The following is an 18157-nucleotide window of genomic DNA, read 5'->3' as shown; positions in this document are numbered from 1 at the left end:
GACTCGAACAGCAGCAGCTACTAGTGACTTATTTGTCGTCACTAGAATTCACGACAAAATAATGTCAAGCTGTTTAATGAAATTTATGGAAGTACGAAAGTTGGTTTCTCACAGTGAAGGGTGACTGTCAATAGGGTTATTTTATGCCAAAAACTTGAGGAAAGCCTCTGGCCCTCATAACGTGTAGGAAAAAGGGAAACTGGGGGGCTTCAAAATTTATACTTTTCACGTAAATTTATTAAACCGACTAAATAAATAGGGACATATGTGGGATATATAGAACAGATGTGGGAGAATAGAAATGTATACGGATTTTTAAACGGGTAACTGAAGTGAAGTGACCACTCGAATAGGCGTGGAAGGGGAGATTATGCTGTAACGTGTAGTACCGTTGCTATGAAACGATCGCGAAAAGGAGCATGCGTTGCTTAGTAACTGGTCGGTAAACACGTTCCCAAGGAAACGGTATTCACATCTATCGCTGGACAACCGCCCATAACAACAATAGAAGGGGACTATTTGAGGCGGTGTTTTCTGTTGGGTCAGTCCCGAAGCTATGTAGCGAGGACCCCAGGTCGGCTGAGTGAAGTTAAGTGAAGTGAAGTGAAGTATCTGGTTGGTGGGTGAGAAAGCTTAGTTGCCAGGTTTCCTTTGAAAGTCAGTCTATGAGACAAGACTATCAGGTTTGTGTTGTCACGTGTAGAGTGGTACGCGTGACGGAGATAACGGGTTCTAGTTCGGATGATTGGATTTATTGGTACTTCGGTTACAATCTCTCTTAATCACAATGAATACAGCGCTATCGCTAATTTACACACTTTCCGTTCGCCGTTGCACACGTACTGGATTCTCCGTCTTCACTAGTCGTCTCCTGGTAACGGATCTCAAAATAGAAAATAGCACTTCAAATCACTATGAGGTCTTCTTGCCATATCTTGTTCAGTCACCCTGGAACCTTGGAACTCAACTAAAAACTATTCTTAGCTGCAAGCGGACTCGTGTTATATAGCCGTGGCACGGACAACATAGAGAACACAGTTCTATTGTTGCGTAGCGCAGACCACACAGAAAACACAAGTCACGTGATAGCTAAGCACTGTTTCGTTGTGACGTCATTGCGCCTGCGCGGAAGTGTGTTTACCTAGCCAGCGCCTAGAAGCGGGTTGCATAACCCCGTTGTTCCATTGTTGCATGGTGTATTACTTAGAAACGGCTGTTTCTGTGGCTCAATGGAGCAAATACGCCACAGTGTGATATGGCCTCCAACATTGAACCCCGTTAGTCGAGGGTTTGCAGTTAAGTTGATTTCTGTACGGAAGGCTGTGAAGAAAAGAGTTGGTTGCAAGAGTGCGGCTGTGAAGAGAAGACTCTATGTGTGATACCTGAAGTGAGAGTCTTACAGTTCCTGTAATAAAATCCTTTGCCAGGAAACGGCTAGTGTAGAATTTAATAGACTGAGGAAACTAGTCCGTGTGTGTCAGTGATCTGTAAAGTGTAATTACAGGACATGTGTTAACGTGGTAAATAAATCCGAGGGCCAACCCATACCCCGTCTATAGCCACACCCCTAACTTGCGACACTATGAAAATGGATCATACAGACTGAATGCAACTGTATCACTGTACAAAGTAACACCTTTAGGGTAAGATCTTACCCCCGGGAGCGCTTTACGTGCTTTCAGTGTTACCAAGCATATCTTAATGTACAGGCGGCCGAAGTTTTAACATTACTCAGATTTGAGGGACACGATGTCTGTCAAATTATTCCTTGGAACAGACTTGTACAACCTAATGCCACAATGAACTTTAGGTTTACGTTAGTAGCTACTGTATTACTGTGTTAGCCGAGGAGCCCACATAACAGAATGGCAAAATGTTTTTGCTTATAGTTGAAAATCATAATGAAATCACACACATTAAGAAATGTTATCCCACTCATGAAGAATGTCCATTCTTCTTCTTCTTAAGTGTTTCACATTTGACTAATGAATATTATACACCTATTTACTATTTCTGGATTTTAATGGCTCTAGAAGTTTCTAAAAGTTTCTGACAATGGAGGATAACACACAGAATTACCAGGTTTTTGGACTTTTTCCATCGTCCGGAATTCTAGATAATATAAAACACGACGTTTCGAAAACAGATCCAGTTTCCGAAACGTCGTGTTTTCTACTCCCTAGAATTCCGGACGATAGAGAATGTCCAAAACCCCAGTAATTCTCTCTTTAATGGATCTGATTTAAAATATATATTGATAATCCGGCTTCTTTCTTCTTTAAAAACATTAAGGATGAAGTAAAATTAGTAGTCAGTAATCTTACAGGAATTGTATCGTTATCTGTAAGAGCTGGAGCACTCATTCTGAGGGGATTGAGCAATATTGTTAGTATACCCAGTAGATTATTCAGCAAAAACAGGATTCGAAATCTGTACCTTCCGAACGTATTTTTAAGATGGAATATCTTGGTCAGACCACTTCAATGAGAAAACATTAAAGCAACCGTGTGTACGTATTTCTTCACATTACCATACAAAAAAAGAACTTCCTTGGACTCTCGCTGTTACATTATGCATGACCATAGGCGCAAGGCCTCATGTATGTGGCGTTCTGAAATGTTTATCTTAACTCCCACAGATGGTTTAGGTTGTGTTGGTGTACATATCCTTCCCTGTGTTGTCCCTGGTGTTCGGAGATAAGGATTAGCTCTATCGATTGGGCCCAAATAAGCAAGATTCCTGTCGTAGGACGGAGGCAGAGTCCAGTCTCTCGAAACGTCGCTTTAAATTAGAAATAAGTGGGCTGGTGGATAATGACCAGAAAGCCAATAATTATGTTGATGTACCATCATCATGAACTTCTACATCTTATAAACGAGACTTAATTTTAACGTCTAATAAATAAAAAATATGTAAGATTTGAGGTTTTCACGGCGGTGACTATGAAGAATGCCGTCTTCTTGGATGTGGTGCGTTATACTCGTAGATGTTCTGTGAATCGACTTTTCGGAGGAAAGTGTCACCTCCATCTTCAGGGTAGCAAAATCCGCGAGCGAGGAAGCAGCGTGACCAGGTGGCTGCAGGCGATATTTTCCCCGAAACGTCGGTTGGTTTTCAACGGATTATGCGATATTATATCCCAGAAAATAGAACTCTTCTTACACATATTCTGTTGCAGCATTTACGAGTAGATTTGGAAAGGTTGGAAGCCTCTGTTCCAGCAATGTAAATAAGCCGTTATTTCTCCCTGATTGTGATTGGCTGGAAACACGATAATGGATCGATTTTGGACAATCATTAACCTATAATGTTTGCTGACACTCTGCCCAAGTGGACCAATCGGAACAATGAGAGTGGGATTTATAGCTGTGCATATCAATTACATTAGGATATGAAGCAGAGCCGTAGGTTTTGTTACACATTTTGGTGTGCCTGCGTCTTGTTATTATGGTGGCACATTTCCAGTACATTCACAGAAAGGCATTTCGGTTCCTCACAAAATAGTCTCATGTATACCTTGGTTCAATGTTGCATTTTTTAGTGAAATACGTAGTTAAGTACAGACTAACGTAACATTAACGTGGAATTTCCCAAATGTGTAATATCAAAGACATATTAGAGCGCTTTTCACTGACAATACACACCGCACTAATACTGTATATTAAAGGTAGGCCTACTCACCAAATTACAGTAGATTACATCAATTGCTGTGCCTTACTCTACCTAGATACGAGTACAGTAATCTGTTATCTTCATCTGTTTCCTGTTACTTGCCCAATACACACTTTCTAAATTACGTTCAATGTCCATATCAGAGAAATTCAGGAATGAAAATGACGTTACATACGAGGTTGATACATTTGTGCATGTCGTACTAAGCAAGGTATAAAAACAGTTTCTTTATAAGGAATTAGTTCGTACCATTGAATATTTGACGCAATAGACAAGGTGTCGCAGAAACCGATGTTGCTATAACCAAGTTTTACTGTATTTTGTACTTACAGTTTATTTTTTGTTATCTCTACGTTCTGTTGTTTTATAATGGGTTATGTGCTTAGTCTGTATAACATATCATGAAACAGAATCTTTGAGGTTAGGCCTCACACAGAAAATGAAGGTTAACTATTGTGTTTACGAAACCCCGCAACTTATTCCTAACCCTAATTATAAAATGCAAAGTTGCTCATGTTCTTAATTAATAAAGCATTACGTCATGAAGGCGAAATGGGGATTGGAGGTGTGGCTCCATTATCCTTAACCTCTGCTTTAGATGGAGGTGAGTGGTCAGCTTCAGGCCCCATCCGCTTTACCTTTGGAGAAAGAGCCCCCAATACCCATTGGCGAGGACCCTAGATGGAATCCAGAACAGGTCTCACTGCTGTGGAATAGAGAAAAATCTCTTGTCTCTGCCGTGAATCAAATCCCGGCCTGTCGCTATACCGATTGAGCTATTCCTACTCCATCCTTAGCCATATCAGGATTATATTTAAATGGATCGTAGAAAAATAGGGTTTGTGAGCGTATACAGAATTTGTCTAACTCGCAAGAGTGACCAGCGGCGGGCTCTTGCCAACACGGTAACGAGTCTTTTGGTGTGAACCAAAAACTAAACTCCGTGGCCTGTACTCCGCAAGCGAACTATACCGACTGAGCGACCGCCGCTTCTCGGTTAATTTAATGCCAGATTTGCGGATAGAGGGTGTCACGTGACCAGCGCAACGGATCCCCACGGCAGTTAATATTGGTATTATAAACTGGAGCCGCTACTTCTCCATTGAAGTAGCTCCTCAGTTATCCTCACGAGGCTGAGTGAACCCCGTTCCAGACCCAATACTTCTCAGAAAATCTGGTAGCGCCGGGAATCGATTGGTAGTCAGGAACTCCAACCACTAGACCATAAAAGAGGTCTTCTGGTAACATGAAAGATGTGGAGAAACCCAGACCTCTGGATTTATAGCCAGGAACTCTGACCACTAGACCACAAAAGAGGTCTTCTGGTGTCATGAAAGATGGGGAAATTCTTGGCGGAGGGACTGTTTGTTATTGCTTGATGAAAGACTTTGTTGTATGGAGTCAGTTAATCAGTTTGTGCCCTAATTTAAATTCAAGGGACTCTGTTGTCGAAGTTTGAATACATTGAACTATAATGCATTTTACTATGCCTGCAAGAGAATAATATAATTTAAAATAAGAGAGTATCATTTATCCTTCCGCTTAGGAAGAATAAAACATGCTTCTTTTACTTTATTAGTGGTTATGCAGCAGTAACCATCATGGGGTGAGAATAAAATATAATTACAACAGAAAAGAGAGCAGAGCATGTCATAAAGAATTAGAAACTGGAGCGAGAGAGAGGAAGACGTTGAAGAGAAGTGTGAGGTGAGGGGATGGGTGACTGTGAATATAAAGTGACTCCTGAAATTAAAAACTTTGAAGCCATGGAACGAGGCTACTGCTGCTCATATCCCGCACCTAAATGCAAAAGCAGACCTTTAAGTCTTACAGCATGGTTTTAGATGAAGTATAAGATTAGGAGCCATCCTAACAGGATTAAATGTCCCTAATGCTAAATGGGTTGAAGTTGCAAAACAAAAATCCCTTCTCTTTTGCTTTCTGTTTTTTCTGTCCCTTTTACCTACTCCTTATTCCTTCTTTTTATTTCATTTCTAGCCTTAATTTCTACCACGTATTAACTCATCTTTCTCCTACCGAAAGAGAAGAGAGAATGAAGCTCCACATGGAAAAACGGTGGGTGGTGGCTTCATCATGTTCTTTGTTTCTTTCCTTAGGAGACAAACCGCTTCTCAGACATCTCTATGTACGTACTGCAGAAAACATGTGCTGTTCCCCTTGTATGATACAGCTGTTTCCGCATACTTAAGGTCGATTAACAAGTGTTCAATATTGAGAGAGTTGAAGTTCAATGTAATATACATTAAGAATACCGCCTACTGGGATGCAGCGCCGTGTAGATCTTGTGCGAACCGAGGGTTCGGAGGAACATATCGCCTCCTTGTTCAGGGTGGCCTCAGTCTTCAGCCATCTGCTCACGCTGGTTCCTCGCTCAAGGATTTTTCTACCCTGAAGATGAAGGCGATACGTACCTCCGAAACTTCGGTTCACATAAGATCTACACGGCGCTACATCCCAGAAGACGACATTCTTCATAGTCACCGCCGTCAAAACCTCAGATCTTACTTAATACACATTATTTTAAGTAACTCTAAATTTTATATATTTTAATATTCCACCAGATAATATAAACGGAATTTTTCCTTGGCAAGGAAAATAGAAATCTAAAAACAAATAGTAAATGAAAGATCTTGTATCGGTTTCGTCCTACGCAACTTTCAAGTTACGTAAAAAACTTGAGTATTTACAGACTAAATGAAAAAGTTACTAGAAACTGTCGTTTGATTACGTTAACTTTCTCTTTCCGATAATTTTATACATGATGAATTTAATCTGTGTGGGTATGCGTGTGTACATATGTGCATTAGTGTGTATATCTGTGTCTTGTGGTGCTGCATCCTGTTTGTGGTTCTTGTATATAAAAACAGGGCAGTTACCATCATATAAACAAATGTCCTTAATATTGTAGTCTCAACATGTTTCTGTCCAGATTAGTTTGTATCCCGTTTATTCTGACCCACTAAAATTCTGCACTATACTTTACTTCTTATTTGAGACACTATGCTACAAGCCGGAAGGTCGCGGTTTGGATCCCCGATGAGGTTATTTGATTTTTCAATAAACCTAATCCTTCCAGCTGCACTATGACCCTGGGATCAACTCGGCCACTAACAGAAATGAGTATCAGGAATCTTTCTGGGGTAAAGGGTGGCCAGGACTTAAGGCTGACAACATCACCGCCATCTGTGAGCTGATTATCTACAAAATGTGGGAACCTCGACGTCTCACAACCGTGTGTGCCTCCACGGCCTGCTAGAGGATTAGCTTTACTTTCACTTATATTCCGTCATCATTTATACATTCTTCAAGAATAACCTGATGATGGCCTGTCTAGGTCGAAACATGTTGTGAGTGGAATATAGTAATTTGTTTGTGTCACGGTAATCCGGAAATTTTTATTTATATCCGTAATTGTATGCGTATTATAATTTTAGGTAGATAGAGAAATAGAAAGACAGACCGACGGACGGAAGGATGTATAATTAGGTAGGTAAACAGATAAAGCCTGCACACATTCACAGTGAGTAGGCCGAACACATGATTATATACATATATACGTACAATATGCAGATATATATTTCCAAATATTTAGAAACTCAAAAGTATAAAGATTGCTTGATACGTCACATATGAAATTGAATTCCTTTATATTATACTTTGCCGAATTTATACCCCATGTATTCAAAACCAGATTTTAGGCATACAGCTCTTATTTTAAGGTCCCCAGTGTTTCGCATATACGATAAAGAGATTAAAATTATTCACTTGGTGATCTGAAGCGAATGATTGATTCTATTGACGGTCATCAATTAATTTTACTGATGCTTTTCTGTGTGCTGCTTATCTGGGCTGCGGGATTACTGTCCCATGTCAGCATCAATAGAGAAATTCATATCTGAAGAGAGATTTCATATTCGGTGTGAAATAACTTCCATGCTTAGCTGAATCTACTCTTCTGTATACATACATATTTGTATATTTATCACATTAATCTCATCGGCTATTTGTACCAATAATATTTCAAACTTAACGTTTTTGCTTTGAATTATATCTGTGTGTAAGGTACAGTTTATGGTGTTTTGTGTTGTGACATTGTGTAGTTATGTAAAGGGATACTGGGGTTTCGGATGAACATGCTCTCTCTATCTTCAGGTTCGAAGCGCGTGGGGCGAGGATATTTCACTGTTGCAAGTAAATGCCCGTTGCAAGCAAGGCATTGAGACCCACGGGAGAGGGGTAACAAAACCCAACACCAGCTGGACCCTTGCTTGTAGCATGCTTATAATAACTCGATTGGAACTTCAGCATATATTTCTATCCTGAAGATAGAAATAGCATGCTCCTACGGAATATCTATATTCGTTACATGCCCAGAAAGCCGTAATATATATTATCAACGCCGTGTTAGTATTTAGTATTAACCCAGCTAAAAATAAGGTAGTGGTTTCAGATAGGCGACTTGCCCTTGATCGAAATCTTATCTCCCCGTAATTCGTTACTCTCCAAACTTGTAGGCCTATATTCTCTTCAGTTCAAATTAATGTTAAATAATAAGGGAACCACCAATAAAATCTGTCTTCAAGGACATCATCATTAAGTTGATCTAGCAAGGTAACTTTTAAAAAATTAATTTAATAGATAGAGCTGGACCGCCTCTGTGGCCTAGTGGTCAAAGATCCTGGCTACAAATACAGAGGTCTCGGGTTCGATTCCCGGTGCTACCAGATTTTCTGAGAAGTAGTGGGTCTGTAACGGGGTCCACTCAGCCGCATGAGCATTACTGAGGAGCTATTTCGAGGAAATAGCGTCTCCGGTCTAGAAAACCGAAATTAGTGGCCGTGGGGATTCGTTGTACTGACCACGCGGCACCCTCTATCCGAAAAGGTTGGCACTAACTTCGCCGACAAGCGGCAGTCGCTCGATCGGTATAGTTCGCTTGCGGACTACAGGCCACGGAGTTTGCTTTGTTTATGTTTAATAGATAGAGTTGTCCCTACGTTTAATTAATCGAGCACCATCATGAAGGTATGAGTGAGTGGAGGTATGCCTCAACCATTCTTGAACTCGGAGGTAGATGGAAGTGATTTGTCAGCTTCACGCCCCAGCTGTTTTATCCCCAGGAAATTAAGTCAATTAATTTCCATGAACATAGCGAGAGCAATGTTTGAATGAATTTCACTTATTCTATTCGTAAATCAGTTGTAAATACAGGTACTCGTGGCCACAGATGTTTTCTGATATGTCCGTGTAATAAAATACAGTATTCCACATTCTTATTCGGTTACATCACTAGTAAAATTTATATTCTCTGGATATCTCTGCGGATATAATACAAATATCATCAAAATTCGAGATACGACAGTATCTTGCAATATCTTTATAGCCTCTGGTCGCCTCCATCAATAATTTGGTATTTGTTGGGCCTTTATGTACTGTGTGTCTGTAAACGGAACGCTCGAATTAAGCTATGTTTGAAAGTTTATGACAATATTTTTGACACTGTTTCGATTGATATATGGGAGGCTGCATACAGTCTCAGTTTTTTTTTTCGGAAACTGGGAATGTTCCTTTGTCATCTGACAGTAGAAAGTAAGGAATCTTACACTTTTGGCCCCTAAACAGAATCAGGTTCTGAGAATGAGAAAACTTCATCGGCAGACAGTATCCAACATACCAGCTATATTACCCGTGTGTTAAGGCCACCACGTGTGAAAATAAGTTACGTGTATTTACATTAACTGGCTATTATGATAATGTACCTTAATGTGATATGGTTCTATCTTGATTCATTATCCCCACACACCAAAATGGCATCTATTCCAGTCTTCTTAATTAACAGAGGGATATTCTCGTAAGTTGAAGTAATGGGTGGCATTGAGCGAATAAACAATTGTAATAACAAGAAGTTTGAACTTGTAGAACCGTATTAGGATATGTTACCTATAGGCATTGTATAATATTCTTGCATTATAAGCGCTTAGGCTTTCAATCAGTGTAATTGTTATTTTGTTCCATTTAACCATAACTCGAATATGTTGACTCTATCTATCTATATATCTACCCATGGCTCTACATAGCCTTTTGTTGGAAGGTTGCCGCTTTTTCATTTTCTTGAGTTTTACACGGTCGGTAGGACACCTCGACCGGGGGATCAGCCAGTAACAAAACTTCTACCTCCACACAGGACTCCACAAACGCAGAATAAACACAAAAAGACATCCATGCCTCAAATGGGATTCGAACCCACTATTCCAATGTTTGAGCGGACGAAGACACTTCCATGCCTTAGACTGCACGGCCACTATGATCGGCTGAGTATGTCGACATATTTTATTAACCCTGATAGCTTTCGAATGTTATGAAGATCCATTCGGCTTTGTCGAATCATTTCAACGTCACTGACGTACGGACGGACAAGCCGAAGGGGTTAGCGAATTGAATAAGCACTGCCCAGGCTTGCTGTCGTTGTTTCAAGATCGAGCAGATGTCATGGCCAGTTTAGTATTTTCATAACTCCTTACGGTTTTCGAGGCATTAAACTTAAGGAACGAGTCATCTGAAAACAGGAGAAATCCCGTTACGAAAGAATTATTACGGTGCGTGTGTATATTTAGAATTGTTACCTTTTTCTTGCAGAGTTTACTGTAAGAGCCATAATCATCTTATGTCTCTCCATTGTAGTGCGAGTTTAAAACTTCCACAGTTGAAACACACAATTGTTGATCTACACTATAATGATAAGATCTAACAGTTTGTGATGATGGTAAATTGTTACAATTATTATTTTGCTGGACATTATCCACAATCTTGTCTATTCTAAAAAACAGTCTAGTTTCTATTAAAAAACACAACGTTTCGAGAACTGAAATCTGTCCCCGTCTTCAGGTAAAACGTACTCAGTTGGGTCCAATAGACAGAGCTAGCCCCTATCTCCGGACAACTATGCACAATTTCCGAAGGGAAGTTGTGCTTCTTTTATGAATCCCTTCGGAAATTGTGCATAGTTGTCCGGAGATAGGGGCTAGCTCTGTCTATTGGACCCAACTGAGTAGGTTTTACCTGAAGACGGGGACAGATTTCAGTTCTCGAAACGTTGTGTTTTTTAATAGAAACTAGACTGTTTTTTAGAATAGACAAGATTGTGGATAATGTCCAGCAAAATAATAATTGTTATACTATAATGAGTTGGGACGAAGGTTTATTTGAATTCATGCGTCAATAAATGTGGTACCCTACCACAGAAGCTGAGGGCTATTCTTAACGGGGTGTCTCGTTCGTAGAACTGAATTTGTTAAGATGGCATTGTTGTGTGGCGTTTTTATTGTGAAGAAAATGTGTAAGCATATTAAGCCTTTTCAGAAATACGAAAGTAACCAAGCGGATCAATTTACATAGAACTCAAGAGAAGACAGCTTCGTAGTCTAACTTAGATCTTGTATTCGTTTTAAGGACACAGAGGCGTGTTTCGTTTATAATCGTGAAGGCCGGTCCATAAATTGAGCAATTATGAGACTGATAATTTCGTAATGTTTTTAATGTGGTGTCTCATAAACGTTAAGGTAATGCAGCTACAAAGGAGGACCAGTAAGAAAGTTTATTGTCATTAGGAACTACCCAAATTTGGATACTCCTGGACTTGATCGCTTACCGTGTTTTCCATTTCTATAATTTACATCCTCGAAATTTTGTATCAAAATCATAGTGATGTTTTCGAGTAAAATTTACCATAAATATGGTATTAATGTTGGATATATGCTACCATATCGAATTTAATGTGGTTGTTCTTACGGGTTCTTCATTTTTCATCATATTAAAGTATACGGATGTTCAAAATAAATTATCCTCCATAGAATTGTACTGTGTTACCTCTTCCACATCCAGAGTCCGAAATAAACCATCGTGGAATCTCTGAATGTAGCTAAATAACAAAAACCATGGATCGGAGTCCTCCGTAAGCCGATATCAAAATTTCCTTCCTTATATTCAACCAGACAGTTCATTGCTGTGTTCACAAAAACCCCTCACTGGTCGATAACTTAAGTCACCCATCATTGAACCTGTCCCTAATAAATTTTAAAGCAATTGATAAATTTTTTATGGCTCTAGAGTTCGATAGACTTTGTATTATTTTTATTTCATGCCTCAGTAACAGACTAACATTATAGCGTACTTAGGATATTATGGCGTTGGGGCAATATTATTTTCACTTCTTACATAGATGGTAGCAGTATTGTAACACAAAATTAAAAATATATAACTTTCAAATTAAATTACATAACATAATATGTAGTGACCGCGCGAAACGTCTACTGTACGTTCAGTTTTCTAGAGATACTCGTATCTAACGAAACGTCCTATTTATGCATGTGATATACTGTATGTATATATGTAACTGCGACCAAATTACGTACGGAACATTTTCGGCGGTGGTTTCTAACGTGTCGATAGTGTGAAACTTTTGAGATTCTGAGATGAATGCTTAATAATATCAGAAACTACACTGAATATTGTGTACACAAGCGGATCACTAAATCATATAAATATTAATTTATGCATACTGCTTTTCCTAACATATTGGTTGAAGCATTGGAAGGCTAAGTTCTCTTCTGAACTTGTCTTATGTCAGCTGCAGATCTGGATTCCTCCTGAGAGGCATTCTGCGGCCGGAGTTCCCTTCTCTACACGCTCGCGCCCGTACAGCGGCGCAGCAGACAGTGACAAACGAGTCTGAGGAACTAGCAAGAACCTGAGAAAAGATAAAAGACGAGAAACGGGGGTAAAAGAATAAAACTAGTTTCAGTGGGAAAATGGATGAAATAGATTCCAAGAATAATAAGGAAAATGATTCTAGAACGACCTAAAATAAATTACTACAAAGTCTAGAGAGTTGGTTCAAATTAAACGGAAGTACTGCTTTAAAATAAGAGCCAGGATCATGTAAGAGGTTGAATTTTCATTAGAAACTTCGAGGAGTAATCGAAAAAAAAAAAGTTACTCTCAGAATCCATGAACCAGCAAGAGAGGCAGAGTTTGGTAATTATTCTTTTCGACCATATAACATGAAGGAAATAGAGTGACATGTTTGGAAATCTTTGGATTTAACCGATGGTCAAGAGGAATATAGAATAAATTTCCGCAAGCAGGAATTGTAACACTCGGTTATTACCTCATTCCTGATTAAAATGAAATGGAATTCCATCTCTCACGTTGCATGCCGGTGCATACCCAATACACGTACTGAACTCTATATGCTACGCAGCCGCGTGGGACTCAGTGCTTCTAGAGAAACTTCTCAAGAATTTCGTCATGAAACTCGAATGTTCATCACCGTATTCAAAACATGGATCTTAACATCAGCCAGTTGAATTCGATTCACAATCACATAACGTTTTCATTCTTAGGCCCTAGTCTGAGGCCCAACGTAGAAATTCTTTGATGTGTTCCTGCCGTTTCTTTACTTTGGGAGATTGTGAGACCCCAGTTCAACTTCAGACCCTGGCAAACATTCCTTGCCAAATGTCTGCGAAATTATATTCAATATTTTCGAAGCTACCATTCTTAGCTACTCTGCATAATCATTCTGATATGTATTTGAACAGAGGGTCTGGGCACAGTGATGACACTGGATGGGCGTCGTTTTTATCACGCACAGCAACTACGACACAGGAATACGAAAGTCTTATAGGAAAATCTTGAAGGGAAGTGACAGTTGGGAGATGCATATATAGATACGAGGGTAATATTAAAGTGAATCTTAGAGATATGTGACGATGTGGACTAGATTCATATAGCTTAAAATAGGTACCATGTGTGGACTCATTGGAACGGAATATTGAACCTACATGCTACATAAAACTGGTGGAAATATTTAACCAGCTGTGGGACTGACATTTAGGTTTTCAGGAAAAGCTCGGCTCCGTTAAATGGCGGTACGAAGGTTGTTATTAAACTGCTGTGAGTTAAACTGTGGTACGTTATAAACTGAGTGAACATGATTCATTATACATGTGTGCCTTGCTGCTGCGATCCCAACGTTCATGCTTCAAACTTTAGTAAAAACTTTAAAGTACGCCATGCCGTGATCTATGAGTTTACGTGGAACGAAAATAACTTCATTTATTCTTGACATTTACTTAACTAACTAACTCCGCAGACCTGAGCCATTCTTGAGAAGCCATCAGTCTCTCAACTACTCAAGAACTTCCCAACATTTTATGGAACCCGAACATTTGTTACCATATTTACAAGAGCTCTCCACTGGTCCCTTTCCTGAACCAGATGACTTTATTTCATACCACCCCACCCTATTTATCTAAAATCCATTTTTAATATTATTATCTCACCTACATCAATGTTTTCCTAGTAGTTCCTTTCTTTCTGGCCATTCCACCAAAATCGTATATGCATTCGTTTTCTGTTTGATGTGTGCTACATGCCTTACCTATCGCATCCTATTGAATTGATCATTCTAATCGTATTTGGGGAATAGTACAAGTTACGAACCTCCTCATTACACAGTTTCTCCAACCTCCTAATATTTCATCCCTTTTTGGACCAAATATTTTCCTCAGAGCCCTGTTACCAAACACCCTTCGTTCTGTGTTCTTCTCTTAATGCCAGAGGCCAGGTTTCACACTCGTACAAAGCTACATGCTTGACATTTATTTATTTAAATGCATTAATTTGGTTAGAATTTTTTTCACAAAAGGTCGTAGCTTTGCTTAAACGGCCGACAATGGACTTGTTCGCTTTATATATACATTTCGTTCAATAGTAAAACATTTGAAACGTATCATTATACATATATGTATTTTATCAGAATCCTAATCAATTTAGTCACAATTCGATGTTTATCTCATGTAGATATTATCACGAATTAGGGTGTGTGACTGGATATTCGATTTAGTGACCACTTGTGTTCACCACTCGGAACTACAGCATTGACACACACAGACTAGTACCCTCAGTCTATTACAGTCTTCACTAACCGTTTCCTGGCAACGGATTTAACGCAGGAACTATAAAGTCTCACTGTAACTACAGAAAACAAAATATCTTCTCTTCACAGCCGCACTCTTGCAAATAACTCTTTTCTTCATAGCCTCCCATACAGAACTGTCCTCAACTAACTGGGTCCCAGGCTGGCGGCCATTTCGCACCAACCTCCTAGTCTTCTCTTCACAGGCTGACTTTCAACAGAAATGCCCTGGCATATGAACTCTCTCGCTCACCAGCTTCAAGTAGCTCTACTTCACGTCACTTCACTCAGTTGAACTGGATCGTCAGAGAGTGAGGGTTACTTCATGACTGGCGGTTTAGCGCCAGTTCGTCTTGGCCCTAAGCCCCTTGAGACCAACGACTAGTAATTTTTTCCAACTGAACACTTGTAGTTTTAATCCTTATGTAACATCCTCTCTGAGGAAAGGATGGATCTGGCGTTTACGATTGCTGCTGACCCTCGGCAGCGTGGTCATTCTCGGCTCCGAATCATGTGGGAATCATGACCATATTTTACTGTTCCAGGTTCGGAACTCTCACAAACCGGAGGGCAAGGTCCCCGTATTTATTTCCCCCTGTAACAAAATGACCTTGTTATACCCTCAGGCACTGGGTTTCCTTCCCATCGCCTAGTACGACTCGCAGGTCTAAGGTGGAAGTCGAACTGGATCGCCAACCAACTACTTCTTTATAAGGACTTTGCACGGACATAGTACAAAACACTGTTTCCAACAAGGCGTGTTTACCGATCCGTTACTTAGAAACGGTTTGCATAACCCTGTTGTTCTATTGTTGCGTGCTTTGCCTGGCAACGGCCATTGTTTACAGAGTCGCTGCTTAGCCACGGGTCTTAACATCACAATATAGTTAAATTCACTACCTACAGATTCTTTGCTGCATTAAGAATCTCTTCATGTTTGTTATTTAATTCCTAACAGTTTGAGCTGCAGGTTAACTACTTCTTTTTATTCTTCTTCTACCTTAACTGCTTAGGCCCTCTGGTCTCTTCCTGTCAGAATTTATTTTGAAATTATGACTCTTTTTTACGGTTGGCTGGATTCTTGTACGGATGATCAGCACGTTGCAAGGCCGCTACCTGCACAGAACAGAGACAAAAAAACGTGAACATGCATGCCTCGAGTGAGATTCGAATCCACGATCCCAGGGTTTGAGAGGGAGAAGAAATTTCATACCTTACACCTCGCTGCAACTGTGATCGGAGCAGTTAACTGCTACAGAGTAGAAGTCGATATCTGCTATGAATAGATAGAATGTTTCTAGATGCAGTCCCACAATTTGTGAAAATGGGCTGCGGAAAAAGCGAATACACTTGTCCGGAAAAGCAGTGCTTCAGATGGAGAATCGAATGGAGAATCAGCCGAATACGAAATAAGAACCATTCACACGGTTTCGCTTCACAAACAGATGTTACAATTGTATACAATATGGAGGGTTAATAATTACTAAATGAATCTTTTACCGCATCTTTATTCTAAAATCTTATGTCTTCAGACTGACATTCGCGATAGTTAGAACATTAAAAGGTAAAGATGTCCCTGTGCTCAACGAGTTAAGTACTACGCCATGCAGACTTATGGGGGACTGGACATATATAATCTAAACTCTCTTGACCTTGGTACTAGGTGGAGGTGAGTGGTCAGCTTCACGCCTCTGCAGATTTCCCCCCGGGGAAAATGGGCCCCGGTACACATTGGAGAGGATGTTGAGAAGAGAAAACTCTTGACCCTACTGGGACTCGAACTCCGACACTTCAGTCGTCCAGCCCGTAGACAGTCGCTATACCGACTACGCTCATGACCTTAACACACCGAGCGCCGCCGTATAGAAGTCAGCGCCTCTACTTCCGGTTCCGCCTTCGCAGTTCTCCTTACATCCTCCTAATGAATATCACATTTATACTTCAAATTCTTCCAAAATCGTTTCCTTTCACATGCTTTCAGGTTCTTTCGTCATTAATCGTCCACTCGACCTAAGGTATTCATAACATCGTGAAATATCCCACAAATATATAAGCTTAATATAAACGTAATGAACATTCCTTGCAGTTTCTTGAAGAAATCTGTGTAATTTCCAATACTGGGCCCAAGAACCTTAATTAACAGCAACTGAAAAGCTCTGTGGTAAATGAAACAGGAGCCAAATAAGGAACTGCTTTTCTTAGTGTAATTAAGAACGGAATGAAATGTATTCTTCTCGGATTTTATGGGATATTTAAGAAGTTTCGGACAATACAGAGAACAATATTTTCCATTTCAGAGTTTCGGAGTAACACGATTAACATTACACGCAGTTACAATGGTGTCACGTTTCGTTTTAAATTTATCAGCTGCATTTTCATTATCTTTGGAGTTATGTTATTAGCAATGCATATCAGAGTTGCAGTTGGAGACAATGCAGACTTTACTTTCGTGTAATAAGTGTTCTTCCGTTTGCAGTGTCTTGGCCGCGAATGAAGTCTGTAAAAAGAGCGACTTTTCGAAACCATTTCCCTAATATCAATGTTCCCGTTAATTTTGTTACTTTCCAGTTACGCTATTCTGTTTTCCAATTCACTTATTATGAAATTATAAATCTCATACATATGTATGTGCCCTGCATCCATATGTGTGACAGCTCCGACCCTTACTGGTTGATGTAGCTGCTACGTTTGCATATGAAACTAAATATCTGAGATGGTGTTGTCCTTGCTGATGGTGATAGTGTTGGTGTTGCTGTATTATTCCTTATTCAGGTATACCTTGGCTCTGAATTTTGTTCTCCTTGTATGGAAACTGTTAGCCTTCGAGTTCCTGCTTGGTGTAGCAAAGAATCTTCTATATACATAGTCTGCTCTTCTAGTAAGTGTTGCCCTTCTGTCAGATGTTTTTTCAGCTTCTAATATTGTTTGTAGGAACGTTAGCGTACTTGGAAAGGAAGCTGTTTTTCTTCATTATATTTCATAATTGTATACAAGATTAATGCATGCATATACATTTATTTATTCTCGCTGCATCGCGGTTGGCTTGATTGTCCTAATTGAACTATTGATTAATATCTAAATGATACACATTGTTTACTTTTATTTCTTGCTTTTGTGTATGTGTTTGTTTTGTTTGGCTCGTTCCTCTTACTATTTATATAATGTGGCTCTTGTCTCTTCAGTAAGCGCGCAAATAAATTGAGAGTTTAATTAATACTATTATTATTATTATTATTATTATTATTTCATTTCTCAATTAAATATTTATACGTTTCATTTCTCAGTTCTCAATAACACTTAGATTTATGTTAATTAAATTATTATTATTGCTATTATTATCATTTGTTTGTTTACTTGGCTGCATTATTGATGAATGAATGAAATTATTATTATTATTATTGTTGTTGTTTGTTTACTTGTCTGCATTATTGTGTTTTTCTCCAGTGTTCCCTGTAAGCTGTCTTTGACTTTATGTAGTGCTTGTCA

At 39.4% G+C, this 18157-nt stretch overlaps 1 protein-coding gene and 1 long non-coding RNA gene across 3 annotated transcripts in view; one reads left to right on the top strand and one right to left on the bottom strand.

Moving 5' to 3' along the window:
- Positions 1 to 18157, top strand: part of LOC111864508 — a 459338-nt gene that overhangs the window by 303876 nt on the left and 137305 nt on the right. The gene's annotated exons all lie outside the window — the stretch shown is intronic.
- The window catches only part of LOC111864515, a 96285-nt gene continuing 92953 nt past the window's right edge, over positions 14826 to 18157 (bottom strand). Inside the window, exon 3 of the long non-coding RNA XR_002842813.2 lies at positions 14826 to 15787. This is a non-coding gene — a long non-coding RNA (uncharacterized LOC111864515). The remainder of the gene's footprint in view (positions 15788 to 18157) is intronic.

This window comes from Cryptotermes secundus, unplaced genomic scaffold (assembly GCF_002891405.2).
Source record: "Cryptotermes secundus unplaced genomic scaffold, Csec_1.0 scaffold108, whole genome shotgun sequence".
NCBI lineage: Eukaryota > Metazoa > Arthropoda > Insecta > Blattodea > Kalotermitidae > Cryptotermes > Cryptotermes secundus.
Note: the sequence above shows the minus strand (reverse complement) of the source record. Positions and strands in the feature narration are given on the sequence as shown.